This window comes from Phyllobates terribilis, unplaced genomic scaffold (genome assembly GCF_046119375.1).
Source record: "Phyllobates terribilis strain yellow unplaced genomic scaffold, ASM4611937v1 Scaffold_3__8_contigs__length_932513732, whole genome shotgun sequence".
In the NCBI taxonomy this organism is placed as follows: Eukaryota; Metazoa; Chordata; class Amphibia; order Anura; family Dendrobatidae; genus Phyllobates; species Phyllobates terribilis.
The window spans coordinates 340,693,223-340,711,974 of record NW_027362763.1 but is presented as its reverse complement, the minus strand read 5'-3'; positions in this window follow the sequence as shown (position 1 = coordinate 340,711,974).

The window sequence follows — 18,752 nt, the reverse complement described above, 5'->3', positions numbered from 1 at the left end:
GAAATTATAACTGTGGTTTGGCAGTTCCACTGTTCAAATCTCTGTATTATCCACTTTTTTGTCTTTTTTCCATAAAAAAACATTTTCAGTGTCTCGCTGACTGTTCAGACACCAATATATCTGTTTAAAAGAGTCTGGTGTAGGCCAGATAACTAGAACTGTGTTTTTTCTCTTCCACCGTTCTAATCTCCTTTTTCTCACCCTTTTGCCATTGATAGTGCGAGTGTAAGCTATTTTACTTCATTTACAATGGGCAAGGTGCGTGGCAAGGGACGTGGAACTGGACGTTCTGGTGATGGTTCGTGCAGAGGAAGGGGCCGTGGCCAAGGTGAAAATGTGCCACAACCAACAGCCACATCTTATCGCTCCCAGTTCTTGACCGAATTACTAGGGAAGCACACAACAGCACCACTATTGCGAACTGATCAGTGTGAACAGGTTATTAATTGGATAGCAGATAATACTTCCACTCACCTGGGCACCACCACCTCCGGTCTGTCTTTTACACGGTCAAGTATTAGTAGCCGTGAGTCTCAACTGCATACTCCTCCTCAACCTGATGCTCCTTCCTCCCACCATGACAAAAGTCGTCAGACAGCAACTGATCCCACAGTTGGACACTCTGAAGAACTGTTCACTGGTCCATTTCCATATTTGGGCCCCTCGCCTGCTCCGCTTGAAGTGGTGGAAAAGGAGATCCCATGTAGCGATGGCCAAATATTTGAACAGCCACTGCCACAGGAAGGAGACGCTGGCAATTTGTCACAAGAGGTGGACGATGACGAGATACAATTGCCATGAAGTGAGGAGGAGGACCGTGGTGCGGAAGTGGAAGAGGAGGAGGTGGTGGATGATCTAGTAACTGACCCAACGTGGCAGGAGGACGCGCAGAGCGAGGCCAGCAGCACACAGGGAGAGGGAGGCAGAGTACCCCAACAGGCAGGAAGAAGCAGTGTGGTGGCCACAGACAGAAGTCAGGCAACCGTGCCCCGTAACACCAACATGAGAGATGCTGCCTGTACAACCGGTAGGTCTTCCAGAGTGTGGAATTTTTTTAAAGACTCTGCTGATAACCCCAAAAAGGCCATTTGTACCACCTGCCAGGCCAGCATCAGCAGGGGTGACAAAACTACCAGCCTGACCACCACCAGCATGATCAGGCACATGGCAGCAAAGCACCTGACTTTGTGGGGTAAACCCCAGGGTCCACGACCAGTGTCAGCGGGTGTCACCACTGCTTCTTCCGCTGTTATGAGTGTAAGAGAACCCCCTGTTGTGCGTGCAAGGCAATCCCCTGTCCATACTGCATGCAAAGATGCCCCCTCCTCTCAGTCTTCACTTGTTATGGCAGTTTCTCAAGAAACAGCATCAACGTCCACGTCCACGTCCCACCGCAGCGTTCAATTGTCTATATCCCAGAGCTTTGAACGAAAGCGCAAAGTAGCAGCCAACGCCCCACAGGTCACAGTCCTAAATTCACACATTTCACGACTGCTTGCGTTGGAAATGATGCTTTTTAGGCTGGTGGAGACGGAATCCTTCCGCAACCTTATGGCGGTGGCCGTCCCTTGGTACTCGGTCCCCAGCCGACACTATTTTGCCCGGTGTGCCATTCTTGCACTACACAAGCAGGTGTCCCAAAACAGCTGCGGTGCCCTCAATAATGCAGTTGCTGGGAGAGTCCACCTGACAACGGACACGTGGACAAGGGCTTGTGGCCAGGGAGGGTACATCTCCCTGACGGCACACTGGGTAAACACATCCTCCCCACACCGAGGATTGCGGACCCTATGTCAGTCAGAATTGCCCCCACAGTGTACAGCTCCTGCGCATCATCCTCCTCCTCCTCCTCATGTTCAGCCTCTATCTCAGATATCATCACATCAGTTACAAGCTGGAAGCACTGCAGTACTGCCTCAGCCAAGTGGCAATAGGCTGTGCTGAAACTCATAAACTTAGGTGATAAACCTCACACTGCTTGTGAGTTGTGGACAGCTGTGAAAGAGCAGGCAGATCTGTGGCTGAGACCGCTGAACCTACATCCAGACATGGTCGTGTGTGTCAATGGCCATAACCTGGTGGAGGCTCTGAGGCGAGGCGAGATCACACACGCACCATGCCTGGCTCATGTGCTTAACCTCGTGGTTCAGCGGTTTCTTAAATCGTACCCCGAGTTGCCAGATCTGCTCGTCAAAGAACGCCGCCTGTCAGCTCATTTTCGGAAGTCGGCTACAGCTTCCGCCGCCTTTGCTGTGTTGCAGCAGAGTTTGCAGCTTCCGGCACACTGACTGGTGTGTGATGTCCCCACACGTTGCAACTCTACCCTCCACATGTTGCAAAGGATTTGTGAGCAGAAGAGAGCAGTTGTGGAGTACCAGCTGCAACAAGGCCGTCGATATTCAGGTCAGACTCCACACATAAGACCTCAGGAGTGGACCTGGATGTCTGACATATGTACCATCTTGACAAACTTTGAGGAGTCCACCAAGATGGTGAGTGGCGATGACGCCATCATTAGCGTCAGCATCCCACTTGTCTGTCTTTTGCAACGCTCTCTGCAGAGAATTAAAGAGGAGGCATTGCAGCCAGAGTATGATGAGATGGATCAAGATGCCCTAGCGGGCGATTAAACACAGCCCAGCCTCATCTCATCCCAAAGTGTATTGAGGGACAATGAGGGAGAGGAGTAGGAGGAGGAGGAGGAGAAAGAACAGGAGCTGGTATCATGCGCTGTAGACGGTAGTACCTGTACAACTGTCATACCGTCGGTTCAATGTGGGTGGCCTGAGGGCAGGGGGGAGGAGGAGGAGGAGGAGAGCATGGTCAGTCGTTATCTTGGTGAGGACACGGAAGTCTTGCCCATTACCAGTCGGGCACGCATGGCTGACTTTATGTTATGCTGCCTTAACCGTGACCCTCACGTTGTCAAAATGTTTGGTTACAGTCAATACTGGCTGGTGACACTTTTAGACCCCCGCTACAAGGAGAACTTTCACTCTCTTATTCCTGAGGTGGGGAGGTCTACAAAAATGAGGCAGTTCCAGTAGGCCCTTGCTGCAGAACTGTTAAAAACACGCTAGCGGCAGAGGTCACAGTTCGTTGCCCAACCAAGGCGTACAGGCGAGAGAGACGCAACTCCAATCCAGCAGAGGCAGGGGAACACTGTCAACATTCTGGGACAGTTTTCTGAGACCCGCCCAGCTTACAGGCCCTGAGGCGCGGGGTACTCTCACAAGGAGTGGAAAGTTTCAGAAGATGGTGAGGGAGTACCTTGCCAACCATACCAGCGTCCTCCGTGATTCCTCTGTGCCTTTTAATTATTGGGTATCCAAGCTGGACACTTGGAATGTACTCGCTCTGTACGCCTTGGAGGTCCTGGCCTGCCCTGCCGCTAGCGTGTTATCGAAGCGTGTTTTTAATGCCGCTGGGGGAATTATAACTGATAAGCGCACTCGCCTGTCAACTGACAATACTGACAAGCTGACCTTTATCAAAATGAACAAGGGCTGGATTGGGCCAGACTTCTCATCACCACCAAATGACAGCAGATTAACATAAAGTCAAATCCACTGTGTTTTTTCGGGAGGTGTATTTCCATGCACCGCTTCACACCCACACATGGGTATACGCTTCCTCATTTTGGCTGTTCTTTGCTCTTCTCCTTATCCTCAGCCTCCACCACAACTATACCACCAGGGTAACTGTGGTCTGTGTTGCTAGCATTGCAAGTTCCTCCGACCTTGCTTGGAAGGCATAGGCAAAGACTATGGGAGACCCACTCCCCAATAATGGGAATAATGTTTTTAATATGCTGTACTGTATGGCTCTTGCAAGGGGCATTAAACCATCATGTTAAGCTACTGTGACCTTCACGTCTCTTCCAAGGGGCATTAAAACCGTCTTGTTAACCATTCTGACCTCCACGTCTCTTTCATGGGGCATTAAAACCATCTTGCTAAGCTACTGTGACCTCCACATCTCTTCCAAGGGGCATTAAAACCATCTTGTTAAGCTACTGTGACCTCCATGTCTCTTCCAAGGGGCATTAAAACCGTCTTGTTAAACCACTCTGACCTCCACGTCTCTTCCAAGGGGCATTAAAACCGTCTTGTTAAGCTACTGTGACCTCCACGTCTCTTCCAAGGGGCATTAAAACCATCTTGATAAGCTACTGTGACCTCCTCGTCTCTTCCAAGGGGCATTAAAACCATCTTGATAAGCTACTGTGACCTCGACGTCTCTTCCCAGGGGCATTAAAATCGTCTTGTTAAACCACTCTGACCTCCACGTCTCTTCCAAAGGGCATTAAAACCATCTTGTTAAGCTACTGTGACCTCCACTTCTCTTCCAAGGGGCATTAAAACCATCTTGTCAAGCTAATGTGACCTCCATGTCTCTTCCAAGGGGCATTAAAACCATCTAGTTAAACCACTCTGACCTCCAATACTCTTCCAAGGGGCATTAAAACCGTCTTGTTAAGCTACTCTGACCTCCACGTCTCTTCCAAGGGGCATTGGAGTGCTTCGAAATTTTTTGTAGGCATTGCACTCACTGTATGCCCTATAACTGTGTAGCTGAACCGCTCCTTTTGGTACAGACACATATCCTACAAGACATGTGTGGTTGACTGGCATGATATTGATGTGAATGGTCCCTGTTCCTCCTGCTCTTTCTCCTTTGCCACCACCTCATCCATCATTCATCACCTGAAGCTTTGTTTTAACGGGAGTCATAGAACTGGGATAGTAGCAGGAAAACATCCAGCAATCCTTGGAGGAGGTAGGATATGCACCAAAATGCTGACCTCCTCAGGCCTAGCCACTACTACATACATGCGCTTGCATTCCAAGGAACAAAAAGCTAAGGAGACGGATGGCCTCATGATCATGAATAATTTACTCGTTGTGTAGGAGGCCGACCACTGCTGCTGTCTACCTTCTGAACTTTGTGTTGAGGCATGATTGACCCAGGACCCACAATCCTCTATGTCTGGAGGACGTGTTGCATCCCAGTGTCCAGCTGTGTCCCGGTTTCCACAATATTAACCCAGTGTGAAGGCGTCAGTCAGATGGACCAGACCTGGCCACATTCACTTGTCCACGTGTTTGTGGTTAGGCTGTCCTTCCCACTAAATGCACTGGGGAGGGCACAGGTAATGTTTTGGTATGCGCGCTTGTGTATAAGGCGCACCGGGACAAATGTGGACACCCGGCCGCGGGGTGGCTGGGGACCGAGTATGGACATCCGGCCGCCCCCTGGCGGCTGGGGACCGAGTGTGGACAACCGGCCGCCGGGCGGCTGGGGGCTGAGTATGGATACCAGGCCGCCGATGCAGCCATGACATGGTGGCCAGCATCTGCCTCCACAAGCCTAAAATGCCTCATTTCAAGTGCAAGCAAGCTAGCAGTATGGTAGTGCAGCCTGGGGGTGGGTGGGTGGCAGGCTGCACACTAACGCTTGCATTCCAAGAAAACAAAGCAGATGCTAACTTCTATCATCATCATCATTCTCTTCACCTTGGTTCTCTCAACTCCCCTGATGGAGAAGCCAGGGCCCACCGGAAGAGTCTGGTTGTCTGGTGGGCTCGGCCAATGCTGCCCTAAACCAGGCCAGGCTAAGAAAAGTGTGGGGAAGGTTACCGGGACAAATAGAGGTGGCTGGGGACCGCGTTTGGACACCCAGCCGCCCCCTGGTGGCTGGGGACCAAGCGTGGACACCCGGCCGCCGGGCGGCTGGGGACTGTGTATGGATACCAGGCTGCCACCGCAGCCATGACGTGGTGGCTAGATTCCGCCTCCACGTGCCTAAAAGGCCCAATTTCAAGTGCAAGCAAGTAGTATGGTATTGCAGTCTGGGGGTGGGTGGGTGGTAGGCTGCATACTTGCACTTGCATTGCAAGGAATTGGGGAGGTACAATTGAACACTGCCCTGGGACAAGGACTTACATGGGGATAGTTGCATGTCTGCATCTTCTGATGCGGCAAGGATCACTTCTGATGGGCACACTTTTAGGTAATGACCTGGGTGTCAGAGATGCTTCCAGGGGTCTTTCCCGGTGAATGCATTTGTCACGGTTGAAAGCAATACAAAAGTGCAAAAAATGCATAAAAAATGCTACTTGTGAACATAGCCCAAGCTGTGGAGGAGCATTTTTGTTTTTGGCTATTTATTTTACCTTATACACAAGTCTTTACCCTGGAAAGGATGTTCCTTAACATATTTCACAGGAAAGCAGTTTCAGTTTCGCTTTTGAACGTTTTATTGTGAGCCCGTAAAAGAGGCTTAATACCTCTGACCACGTTGTTGACAGCTGTGACATGGGGGTCAGAAATGCTTCCTGGGGCGATCCCCATTCTGTTCCCATGTCATTTGAGCACTGTCACTATCGTTTTGGGCACTTTTTAGGCTTTCTACAGACTGCCGGGGGTGCCGCCGCAAAAATGCTCGGGTTTCTCATAGACTAACATTGGGCTCGCTGCTCGGGTCGAGCACACAAGTATTACGGTGAGCTCGGCCCGAGCTTCGAGCACCCGAGCATTTTAGTGCTCGCTCAACACTAGTCATAACCTTTCATACGCCTGCGCAGAACCCTACCAGTCCTCATCCGGCTTAGTGTGAGAGGCTTGGGAGGGTAATGTACAAGCACATGAAAGATCACAATGAGGAGCAGAAGGCCAAGAGAGGTGAGTATTGATGTGACTTACTTTTTTTTCATCATTTTTACATCGTACACTTGTTATGCTCAGGAGTCTGGAGAAACCTCAGATCACAGTAAAGAACATTCAATTCTCCATGTAATAACTTTTCTATGAATCAAATTTCTTGAGGAAAAGCAAATGAACGGGTGAATTTGAGTTTTGCCTGATCCACTCATCTCTTCTGATATTATCGATTCAGTATCAATAGTGCGGATAGCAATATAAATCAATGTATTTGTTTATAAAGTAACGCACAGGACACCACAATTTTAATCCACTGTATTAAGATCTGCTTTACTGTTAATATTTTAAGATAATATCAATAAAATGTAAGTTTTACATACCCGTTAAAAAAAAGGCTGGATCACTAGTAGGACCCTTGGACCCTTTTGTCATTTTTTCTATATTTGAATATATCGCTGGTCTTAATTTCTTCACCCAACTTAATTGTCTTCACCACTCTTATATTGATGGATAATAAGTCACTAAAACTAAAGGGGTTTTCCAGTTTTAGGAAAATGGACCCCGATCAATGTAAAATATCTAAAATGACAAACAAACACATCAGGTACTCTCCCTCCTTGGGTCCGTGCAGCTCCTCACTGCTGTTCAGGTCATCACATCGATATTGCCCATTTCTACTGTAGCCAATCACTGAGCTCAGCGACTATCCAAGGTAGATGGCAAGAGCCACTAAGCTCAATGATTCACTACAATAGTGATGTGCTCTGTCAATGTGACATCACATCAGTGGGAGGCGTCACTGGACTTAGGGAGGGCGAATACCTTCTCTGATTGTTACTTTGAGAATTTTAGAGCATTTGGGGTCCACTTTCCTAAAAGTAGAAAACACCTTGTGGAAATCCCCTTTATATATTTAATAGCAGTAACTCAGTGAATAAGATGCACTGTGAATAAACATGCCCAATTACTTTGACTTATTTCTCAATTTGAGAAGCAAATAAAATAAGTAGTTCATTATTTTCAATTGGCTATTAACTAGCTAAAATTTGGTATTCATTTTCATACACTTGAAAGGCACATAAAAAGTCAGTTATTTTGATTATTGCTTCATAAAAATTTTAGGGAAATGCATTTTTTCAGTGCACAATAAATTGTGCTAAAAGTGACCCAACTTTTCTTTTACTGAGATATAGAGTAGTTGTAAGCCATCTTTATCTTCACAAAAAGGTGAAGTCACAAAAGATTAATAATTCAATTGTTATGCTGTGGTAGAATGGTAAAGTCTTCTCTGCACTCCTAATGCAGTTTGTACAATATGAATTTATTCCTGAATTGTGCAATTGAAAGTTAAGCAATGATAGATATATGTAAATGGGGTGCACCAGTACCAAACATAGGGCAAAAAATGACCGGGTGCAAAATACCTACATTGACAAGATAATCTGAAGCAAAAAAAAAAAAGAAGAAAGAGATAATGTAATATGGAAATGCACACCTATGAGTCAATAGTGTTAAATCAAAAAAATCCAAAATTTATTAATGTGCACTGACACAAACATGCTAAAACCAATTAAAAATAGAAACCATACAGAAAGACCATGTCCACAAGTAATCAATAATCTGAAGGTACAGATAATGACATAGATCAATTGCTAGGTACACTCTCCCATAAGAACATGTTACAAATAACCACCATACATCAAATACTGCAGTTTGGTTGAACAAAATGGCAAGTATAGAGGATCAAGTAGGCAGAAATATGTAGGTATATAGTATAATAAAGATATAGAACTCAAAACCAGGCGTCCCTGGAGAAAATATTTAACCTCAGTATAGCACCTATATAATGGCTCATATAACACATATATAACTATACAAATCCAGTGTGCGGGCAAAGAACCTGAAATGCAGACTAGTGTAGCCACTCCAACCTGTCAAAGGCAGTGTTACTCATATAGACCCCCATGTGGTGGGATGAAGAGGAATGCATGTGGATTAGTGTTGAGCGAGTACTAAAATGCTCGGGTGCTCAAAGCTTGGGCCGAGCTCGCCATGATACTCAGGTGCTCAATCCAAGCAACAAGCCCTATGTTAGTCTATGGGAGACCCGAGTATTTTTGCGGCGGCACCCCCGGCAATCTTTTAAAAGCCTAACAAGTGCCCAAAACGATAGTGACAGTGCTCAAATGACATGGGGACAGCATGGGGATTGCGCCAGGAAGCATTTCTGACCCCCAGGTCACTGCTGTCAAGAACGTGGTCAGAGGTATTAAGCCATTTTTAAGGGCTCACAATAAAGCGTTCAAAAACGAAACTGAAACTGCTTTCCTGTGAAATATGTTAAGGAAGTTCCATTCCAGGGTAAAGACTTTTGTATAAGGTAAAATAAATAACCAAAAAAAAAGTATTCCTCCACACCTTGGGCTATGTTCACAAGTAGCATTTTTTATGCGTTTTTGCACTTTTGTATTGCTTTCAACCGTGACAAATGCATTCACCGGGAAAAGTCATTTTAACATTTTACAACCTTATCTGGCCATGTGCTGTGTGACACATGCATACAGTGCTGAAAAGACATGGGAACAGCATGGGGAAGACCCCTTGAAGCATCTCTGACAGCCAGGTCACTGCCTAAAAGTGTGCCCATCAGAAGTCATCCTAGCCGCATCAGAAGATGCAGACTTGCAACTATCCCCGTGCAAGTTCTTGTCCCAGGGCAGTGTTCAATTGCACCTCCCCCATTCCTTGCAACCCACCCACCCCCAGGCTGCAATACCATACTGCTAGCTTGCTTGCACTTGAAATTGGGCCTTTTACGCATGTGGAGGAGGAATCTGGCCACCACATCATGGCTGCGTTGGCGGCCTGGTATCCATACTCAGTCCCCAGCCGGCCGGTGGCCGGGTGTCCACACATGGTCCCCAGCCGCCTGGGGGCAACCTGGTGTCCATAAACGATCCCCAGCCGCCCCTATTTCTCCTTGGAACATCCCCCCACACACTTTTCTTAGCCAGGCCTGCTTTAGGGCAGCATTGGACGAGCCCACCAGAGAACCAGACTCCTCCGGTGGGCCCTGGCTTCTCCATCAGGGGAGTTGAGAGTGCCAAGGTGAGGACCTTGATGATGATGATAGAAGTTAGCATCTGCTTTGTTTTCTTGGAATGCAAGCGTAAGTGTGCAGCCTGCCACCCACCCACCCCTAGGCTGCAATGCCATACTGCTAGCTTGCACTTGAAATTGGGCCTTTTAGTTTGGAGGAGGACGAAGCTGGCCACTACCTCATGGCTGCTTCAGCAGCGAGGTATCCATACTCAGTCTCCAGCCGCCCCTATTTGTCCCGGTGTTCCTTATACATAAGATTAAGAGCGCATACCAAAACATTACCTGTGCCCTCCCCAGTGCATTAAGTGGAAAGGACAGCCTATTCCGCTGTAGTGTGTGCATACCAACCCCTGTTCATGGTATATGCAAAGATGCCTCCCACCCTGCACCTGTCATTGCAAACTTGCAACTATCCCCGTTCAAGTCATTGTCCCAGGGCAGTGTTCAATTGTACCTCTCCCATTCCTTGCAATGCAAGCGCAAGTATGCAGCCTGCCACCCACCCACCCCCATGCTGCAATACCATACTGCTTGCTTGCACTTGAAATTGGGCCTTTTAGGCATGTGGAGGCGGAATCTGGCCACCAAGTCATGGCTGCGTTGGCGGCCTGGTATCCATACTCAGTCCTCAGCCGCCCAGCGGCCTGGTGTCCACACTCGGTCCCACGCCGCCACGCGGCCGGGTGTCCTCACATGGTCCCCAGCCGCCTGGGGGCAGCCGGGTGTCCATAAACGGTCCCCAGCCGCCCCTATTTCTCCTTGGAACATCCCCCACACACTTTTCTTAGCCTGGCCTGATATAGGGCAGCATTGGACGAGCCCATCAGAGAACCAGACTCCTCTGGTGGGCCCTGGCTTCTCCATCAGGGGAGTTGAGAGTGCCAAGGTGAGGACCATGATGATGATGATGATAGAATTTAGCATCTGCTTTGTTTTCTTGGAATGCAAGCACATGTATGTAGTAGCGGCTAGGCCTGAGGTGGTCAGAGTTTTGGTGCATATCCTCCCTCCTCCGAGGGTTGCTGGATGTTTTCCTGCTACTATCCCAGTTCTATGACTCCCGTTAAAACAAAGCTTCAGGTGATGAATGATGGATGAGGTAGTGGCAAAGGAGAAAGAGCAGGAGGAATAGGGACCATTCACATCAATATCAGGCCAGTCAACCACATATGTCTTGTAGGATATGTTTCTGTAACAAAATGAGCGGTTCGGCTAGACAGGTATAGGGCATACAGTGAGTGCAATGCCAACCAAAAATTTTGAGGCACTCCAATGCCCCTTGGAAAGGACATGGAGGTCAGAGTAGCTTAACTAAACTGTTTTTTCCATTTATAGCAACTGGGTCTACTGTACACTGTTGGCCTAAGCAGTGAATGGAAGGCTTTCCAAAAATTATGAGGAACTGCAATGACCCTTGAAACAGACGTGGATTACAGCGTATTAAAAACCTTCTACCCATTATTGGGGAGTGGGTCTCCCTTAGTTTTCGCCTTTTCATTGAAAAGCAAAAGCTGACTAAAATTAGGAGGAAATGCAATGCCCGTTGGAAGAGTCGTGGAGTACAGAGTGGCTTAAGAAGACGGTTTTAATGCCCCTTGGAAGAGACGTGGAGGTCACAGTAGCTTAACAAGATGGTTTGAATGCCTGTTGGAAGAGACGTGGAGGTCACAGTAGCTTAACAAGATGGTTTTAATGCCCCTCGGAAAAGTGGTGGAGGTTGCAGTAGCTTAACAAGACGGTTTTAATGCCCCTTACCAGAGCATTATTCCCACTATTGGGGAGTGGGTCTCCCATTGTCTTTGCTTATGCCTTCGAAGCAAAAGCTGCCAAAAATTAGGAGGAAATGCAATGCCCGTTCGAAGAGTCGTGGAGGTTAGAGTTAATTAAAAACAACATTTCAATGCCCCTTGGAAGAGCTGTGGAGTTCAGAGTGGTTTAACAAGACGCTTTTAATGCCCCTCAGAAGAGATGTGGAGGTCCCAGGAGCTTAACAAGACGCTTTTAATGCCCCTTGGAAAAGTGGTGGAGGTCCCACTAGCTTAACAAGACACTTTTAATGCACCTCAGAAGAAACGTGGAGGTCCCAGTAGCTTAACAAGACGCTTTTAATGCCCCTCGGAAAAGTGGTGGAGGTCGCAGTAGCTTAACAAGACGCTTTTAATGCCCCTCAGAAGAGACGTGGAGGTCCCAGTAGCTTAACAAGACGCTTTTAATGCCCCTCAGAAGAGACGTGGAGGTCCCAGTAGCTTAACAAAATGCTTTTAATGCCCCTCAGTATAGACCTGGAGGTTCCAGTAGCTTAACAAGACGCTTTTAATGCCACTCGGAAAAATGGTGAAGGTCCCAGTAGCTTAACAAGACGCTTTTAATGCCCCTCAGAAGAGACGTGGGGGTCCCAGTAGCTTAACAAGACGCTTTTAATGCCCCGCATAAGAGACGTGGAGGTCCCAGAAGCTTAACAAGACGCTTTTAATGCCCCTCGGAAAAGTGGTGGAGGTCACAGTAGCTTAACAAGACGCTTTTAATGCCCCTCGGAAAAGTGGTGGAGGTCACAGTAGCTTAACATGGCCCTTTTAATGCCCCTCGGAAAATTGGTGGAGGTCGCAGTAGCATAACAAGACGCTTTTAACGCCCCTTACAAGAGCCATGCAGTACAGCATCTTAAAAACATTATTCCCATTATTGGGGAGTGTGTCTCCCATAGTATTTGCTTATGACTTCCAAGCAAAAGCTGTCAAAAATTAGGATGGAGGAACTTGCAATGCCCCTTACAAGAGCCATGCAGTACAGCATATTACAAACATTATTCCCATTATTGGGGAGTGTGTCTCCCATAGTCTTTGCTTATGCCTTCCAAGCAAAAGCTGCCAAAAATTAGGAAGGAGGAACTTGCAATGCCCCTTACAAGAGCCATGCAGTACAGAATATTACAAACATTATTCCCATGATTGGGGAGTGGGTCTCCCATAGTATTTGCTTATGTCTTCGAAGCAAAAGCTGCCAAAAATTAGGATGGAGGAACTTGCAATGCCCCTTACAAGAGCCATGCAGTACAGCATATTACAAACATTATTCCCATGATTGGGGAGTTGGTCTCCCATTGTATTTGCTTATGCTTTCCAAGCAAAAGCTGCCAAAAATTAGGAGGAAATGCAATGCCCGTTCGAAGAGTCGTGGAGGTTAGAGTTAATTAAAAACAACATTTCAATGCCCCTTGGAAGAGCTGTGGAGTTCAGAGTGGTTTAACAAGACGCTTTTAATGCCCCTCAGAAGAGATGTGGAGGTCCCAGGAGCTTAACAAGACGCTTTTAATGCCCCTTGGAAAAGTGGTGGAGGTCCCAGTAGCTTAACAAGACACTTTTAATGCACCTCAGAAGAAACGTGGAGGTCCCAGTAGCTTAACAAGACGCTTTTAATGCCCCTCGGAAAAGTGGTGGAGGTCGCAGTAGCTTAACAAGACGCTTTTAATGCCCCTCAGAAGAGACGTGGAGGTCCCAGTAGCTTAACAAGACGCTTTTAATGCCCCTCAGAAGAGACGTGGAGGTCCCAGTAGCTTAACAAAATGCTTTTAATGCCCCTCAGTATACACCTGGAGGTTCCAGTAGCTTTACAAGACGCTTTTAATGCCACTCGGAAAAATGGTGAAGGTCCCAGTAGCTTAACAAGACGCTTTTAATGCCCCTCAGAAGAGACGTAGGGGTCCCAGTAGCTTAACAAGACGCTTTTAATGCCCCGCATAAGAGACGTGGAGGTCCCAGAAGCTTAACAAGACGCTTTTAATGCCCCTCGGAAAAGTGGTGGAGGTCACAGTAGCTTAACAAGACGCTTTTAATGCCCCTCGGAAAAGTGGTGGAGGTCACAGTAGCTTAACATGGCCCTTTTAATGCCCCTCGGAAAATTGGTGGAGGTCGCAGTAGCATAACAAGACGCTTTTAACGCCCCTTACAAGAGCCATGCAGTACAGCATCTTAAAAACATTATTCCCATTATTGGGGAGTGTGTCTCCTATAGTCTTTGCTTATGCCTTCCAAGCAAAAGCTGCCAAAAATTAGGAAGGAGGAACTTGCAATGCCCCTTACAAGAGCCATGCAGTACAGAATATTACAAACATTATTCCCATGATTGGGGAGTGGGTCTCCCATAGTATTTGCTTATGTCTTCGAAGCAAAAGCTGCCAAAAATTAGGATGGAGGAACTTGCAATGCCCCTTACAAGAGCCATGCAGTACAGCATATTACAAACATTATTCCCATGATTGGGGAGTTGGTCTCCCATAGTATTTGCTTATGCCTTCCAAGCAAAAGCTGCCAAAAATTAGGATGGAGGAACTTGCAATGCCCCTTACAAGAGCCATGCAGTACAGCATATTACAAACATTATTCCCATGATTGGGGAGTGGGTCTCCCATAGTATTTGCTTATGCCTTCGAAGCGAAAGCTGCCAAAAATTAGGATGGAGGAACTTGCAATGCCCCTTACAAGAGCCATGCAATACAGCATATTACAAACATTATTCCCATGATTGGGGAGTGGGTCTCCCATAGTATTTACTTATGCCTTCCAAGCCAAAGCTGCCCAAAATTAGGATGTAGGAACTTGCAATGCCCCTTACAAGAGCCATGCAGTACAGCATATTACAAACATTATTCCCATGAGGGGGGAGTGGTTCTCCCATAGTATTTGCTTATGCCTTCCAAGCAAAAGCTGCCAAAAATTAGGATGGAGGAGCTTGCAATGCCCCTTACAAGAGCCATGCAGTACAGCATATTACAAACATTATTCCCATTATTGGGGAGTGTGTCTCCCATAGTCTTTGCTTATGCCTTCCAAGCAAAAGCTGCCAAAAATTAGGACGGAGGAACTTGCAATGCCCCTTTCAAGAGCCATGCAGTACAGCATGTCACAAACATTATTCCCATGATTGGGGAGTGTGTCTCCCATAGTATTTGCTTGTGCCTTCTAAACGAAAGCTGCCAATAATTAGGATGGAGGAACTTGCAAATTGCAATTCCCTTTACAAGAGCCATGCAGTACAGCATATTACAAACATTATTCCCATTATTGGGGAGTGGGTCTCCCATAGTCTTTGCTTATGCCTTCCAAGCAAAAGCTGCCAAATTTAGGACGGAGGAACTTGCAATGCCCCTTACAAGAGCCGTGCAGTACAGCATATTACAAACATTATTCCCATGATTGGGGAGCGGGTCTCCCATAGTATTTGCTTATGCCTTCCAAGCAAAAGCTGCCCAAAATTAGGATGTAGGAACTTGCAATGCCCCTTACAAGAGCCATGCAGTACAGCATATTACAAACATTATTCCCATGAGTGGGGAGTGGTTCTCCCATAGTATTTGCTTATGCCTTCCAAGCAAAAGCTGCCAAAAATTAGGACGGAGGAACTTTCAATGCCCCTTACAAGAGCCATGCAGTACAGCATATTACAAACATTATTCCCATGATTGGGGAGCGGGTCTCCCATAGTATTTGCTTATGCCTTCCAAGCAAAAGCTGCCAAAAATTAGGATGGAGGAACTTTCAATGCCCCTTACAAGAGCCATACAGTACAGAATCTTAAAAATATTATTTCCATTATTGGGGAGTGGGTCTCCCACAGTCTTTGCTTATGCCTTCCAAGCAAAAGCTGACAAAAAAAAGGACGGAGGAACTTTCAATAATGGCAACACGGACCACGGTCACCCTGGTGGTATAGTGGTGGTGGAGGCTGAGGATAAGGAGAAGAACATAAAACAGCCGAAATGAGGTAGCATATACACATGTGTGGGTGTGAAGCGGTGCATGTGAATACACCTCCCGAAAAAACACAGTGGATTTGACTTTATGTTACTCTGCTGTCATTTGGTGGTGATGAGAAGTCTGGCCCAATCCAGCCCTTGTTCATTTTGATAAGGGTCAGCTTGTCAGCATTGTCAGTTGACAGGCGATTGCACTTTTCAGTTATAATTCCCCCAGCGGCACTAAAAACACGCTCCGATAACACGCTAGCGGCAGGGCAGGCCAGGACCACCAAGGCATACAGAGCGAGTTCATTCCAAGTGTCCAGCTTGGATACCCAATAATTAAAAGGCACAGAGGAATCACGGAGGATGCTGGTGCGGTCGGCAAGGTACTCCCTCACCATCTTTTGATACTTTCCACTTCTTGTGAGAGTACCCCGCGCCTCAGGGCCTGTAAGCTGGGCGGGTCTCAGAAAACTGTCCCAGAACATTGACAGTGTTCCCCTGCCTCTGCTGGATTGGATTTGCCTTTCTCTCACTTATATGCCTTGTTTGGTCAACGAACTGTGACCTCTGCCGCTAACGTGTTCAGATGTGAACTTTTTTAACAGTTTTGCAGCAAGGGCCTTCTGGTACTGCCCCATTTTTGTAGACCTGTCCACCTCAGGAATAAGAGAGTGAAAGTTCTCCTTGTAGTGGGGGTCTAAAAGTGTCACCAACCAGTAATGACTTTCACCCAACATTTTGACAACGCGAGGGTCACGGTAAAGGCAGCGTAACATAAAGTCAGCCATGCGTGCAAGACTGGTAACGGGCAAGACGTCCATGTCCTCACCAAGATAACAACTGACCATGCTCTCCTCCTCCTTCTCCTCCTCCCCCCTGTCCTCAGGCCACCCACGCTGAACCGACGGTATGACAGTTGTACCAGTACTACCGTCTACAGCGCATGATACAAGCTCCTGTTCTTCCTCCTCCTCCTCCTCCTCCTCCTCTCCCTCATTGTCCCCCAATGCACGTTGGGATGAGATGAGGCTGGGCTGTGTGTAAGCAACCGATACGGCTTATTGATCCATCTCATCATACTCTTGCCGCAATGCCTCCTCTTTAATTCTCTGCAGAGAGCGTTGCAAAAGACAGACAAGTGGTATGCTGACGCTAATGATGGCGTCATCGCCACTCACCATCTTGGTGGACTCCTCAAACTTTGTCAAGATGGTACAGATGTCAGACATCCAGTTCCACTCCTGAGGTCTTATGTGTGGAGTCTGACCTGTATATCGACGGCCTTGTTGCAGCTGGTACTCCACAATTGCTCTCTTCTGCTCACAAATCCTTTGCAACATGTGGATGGTAGAGTTCCAACGTGTGGGGACATCACACACCAGTCGGTGTGACGGAAGCTGCAAACGCTGCTGCAACACAGCAAGGGTGGCGGAAGCTGTAGCCGACTTGCGAAAATGAGCTGACAGGCGATGTACTTTGACGAGCAGATCTGGCAACTCGGAGTACGATTTAAGAAACCACTGAAGCACGAGGTTAAGCACATGAGCCAGGCATGGTGCGTGTGTGATCTCGCCTCGCCTCAGAGCCGCCACCAGGTTATGGCCATTGTCACACACGACCATGCCTGGATGTAGGTTCAGCGGTCTAAGCCACAGACCTGCCTGCTCTTTCACAGCTGTCCACAACTCACAAGCAGTGTGAGGTTTCTCACCTAAGCTTAGGAGTTTCAGCACAGCCTGTTGCTGCTTAGCGGAGGCAGTACTGCAGTGCTTCCAGCTTGTAACTGATGTGGTGATATATGAGATGGAGGCTGAACATGAGGAGGAGGAGGAGGATGATGTGCTGGAGCTGTACACTGTGGGGGCAACTCTGACTGACATAGGGCCCACAATCCTCGGTGTGGGGAGGATGTGTTCAGTCCCAAGGTCCGACTGGGTCCCGGCTTCCACTATGTTTACCCAGTGTGCCGTCAGGGAGATGTACCGTCCCTGGCCACAAGCACTTGTCCACGTGTCCGTTGTCAGGTGGACTCTCCAAGTAACTGCGTTGTTGAGGGCACAGCAGATGTATTGGGACACGTGCTTGTGTAGTGCGGGGATGGCACACCAGGCAAAATAGTGTTGGCTGGGGACCGAGTACCGAGGGACGGCCACCGCCATAAGGTTGCGGAAGGATTCCATCTCCACCAATCTAAAAGGCAGCATTTCCAAAGCAATCAGTCGTGAAATGTGCGAATTTAGGACTGTGGCCTGTGGGGTGTTAGCTGCGAATTTCCGTTTTCGTTCAAAGGTCTGGGATATGGACCATTGAACGCTGCAGTGGGACGTGGACGTGGACGTTGATGCTGTTTCTTGAGAAACTGCCATAACAAGTGAAGACTGAGAGGAGGGGGCATCTTTGCATGCAGTATGGACAGGGGATTGCCTTGCACACACAAAAGGGGGTTCTATTGCACGCACAACAGTGGAAGAAGCAGTGGTGACACCCGCTGACACTGGTCGTGGACCCTGGGGTTCGCCCCACAAAGTCGGGTGCTTTGCTGCAATGTGCCTGATCATGCTGGTGGTGGTCAAGCTGGTAGTTTTGTCACCCCTGCTGATGCTGACATGGCAGGTGGTACAAATGGCCTTTTTGGGGTTATCAGCAGAGTCTTTAAAAAAATTCCCGACTCTGGAAGACCTACCGGTTATACTGGCAACGTCCCTTGTGTTTGTGTTACGGGAAACGGTTGCCCGTCTTCTGTCTGCAACCACCACACTGCTTCTTCCTGCCTGTTGGGGTACTCTGCCTTCCTCCCCCTGTGTGCTGCTGGCCTCACTCTGCATGTCCTCCTGCCACGTTGGGTCAGTTACTAGATCATCCACCACCTCCTCCTCTTCCACTTGCGCACCACAATCCTCCTACTCACTTCCTGGCAAGTGTGTCTCGTCATCGTCCACCTCTTGTGACAAATTGACAGCGTCGACTTCCTGTGGCTGTGGCTGTTCAAATATTTGGGCATTGCTACATGGGATCTCCTCTTCCACCACTTCAAGCGGAGCAGGCGAGGGGCACAAATCTAGAAATGGACCAGTGAACAGCTCTTCAGAGTGTCCAAGTGTGGGATCACTTGCTGTCTGACGACACTCGGCATGGTGGGAGGAAGGAGCATCAGGGTGCGGAGGAGTATGCGGTCGAGACTCACGGCTACTAAGAGTCAGCCGTGTGGAAAACAGGCCGGAGGTGGTGCTGCCCAGGTAACTGGAAAT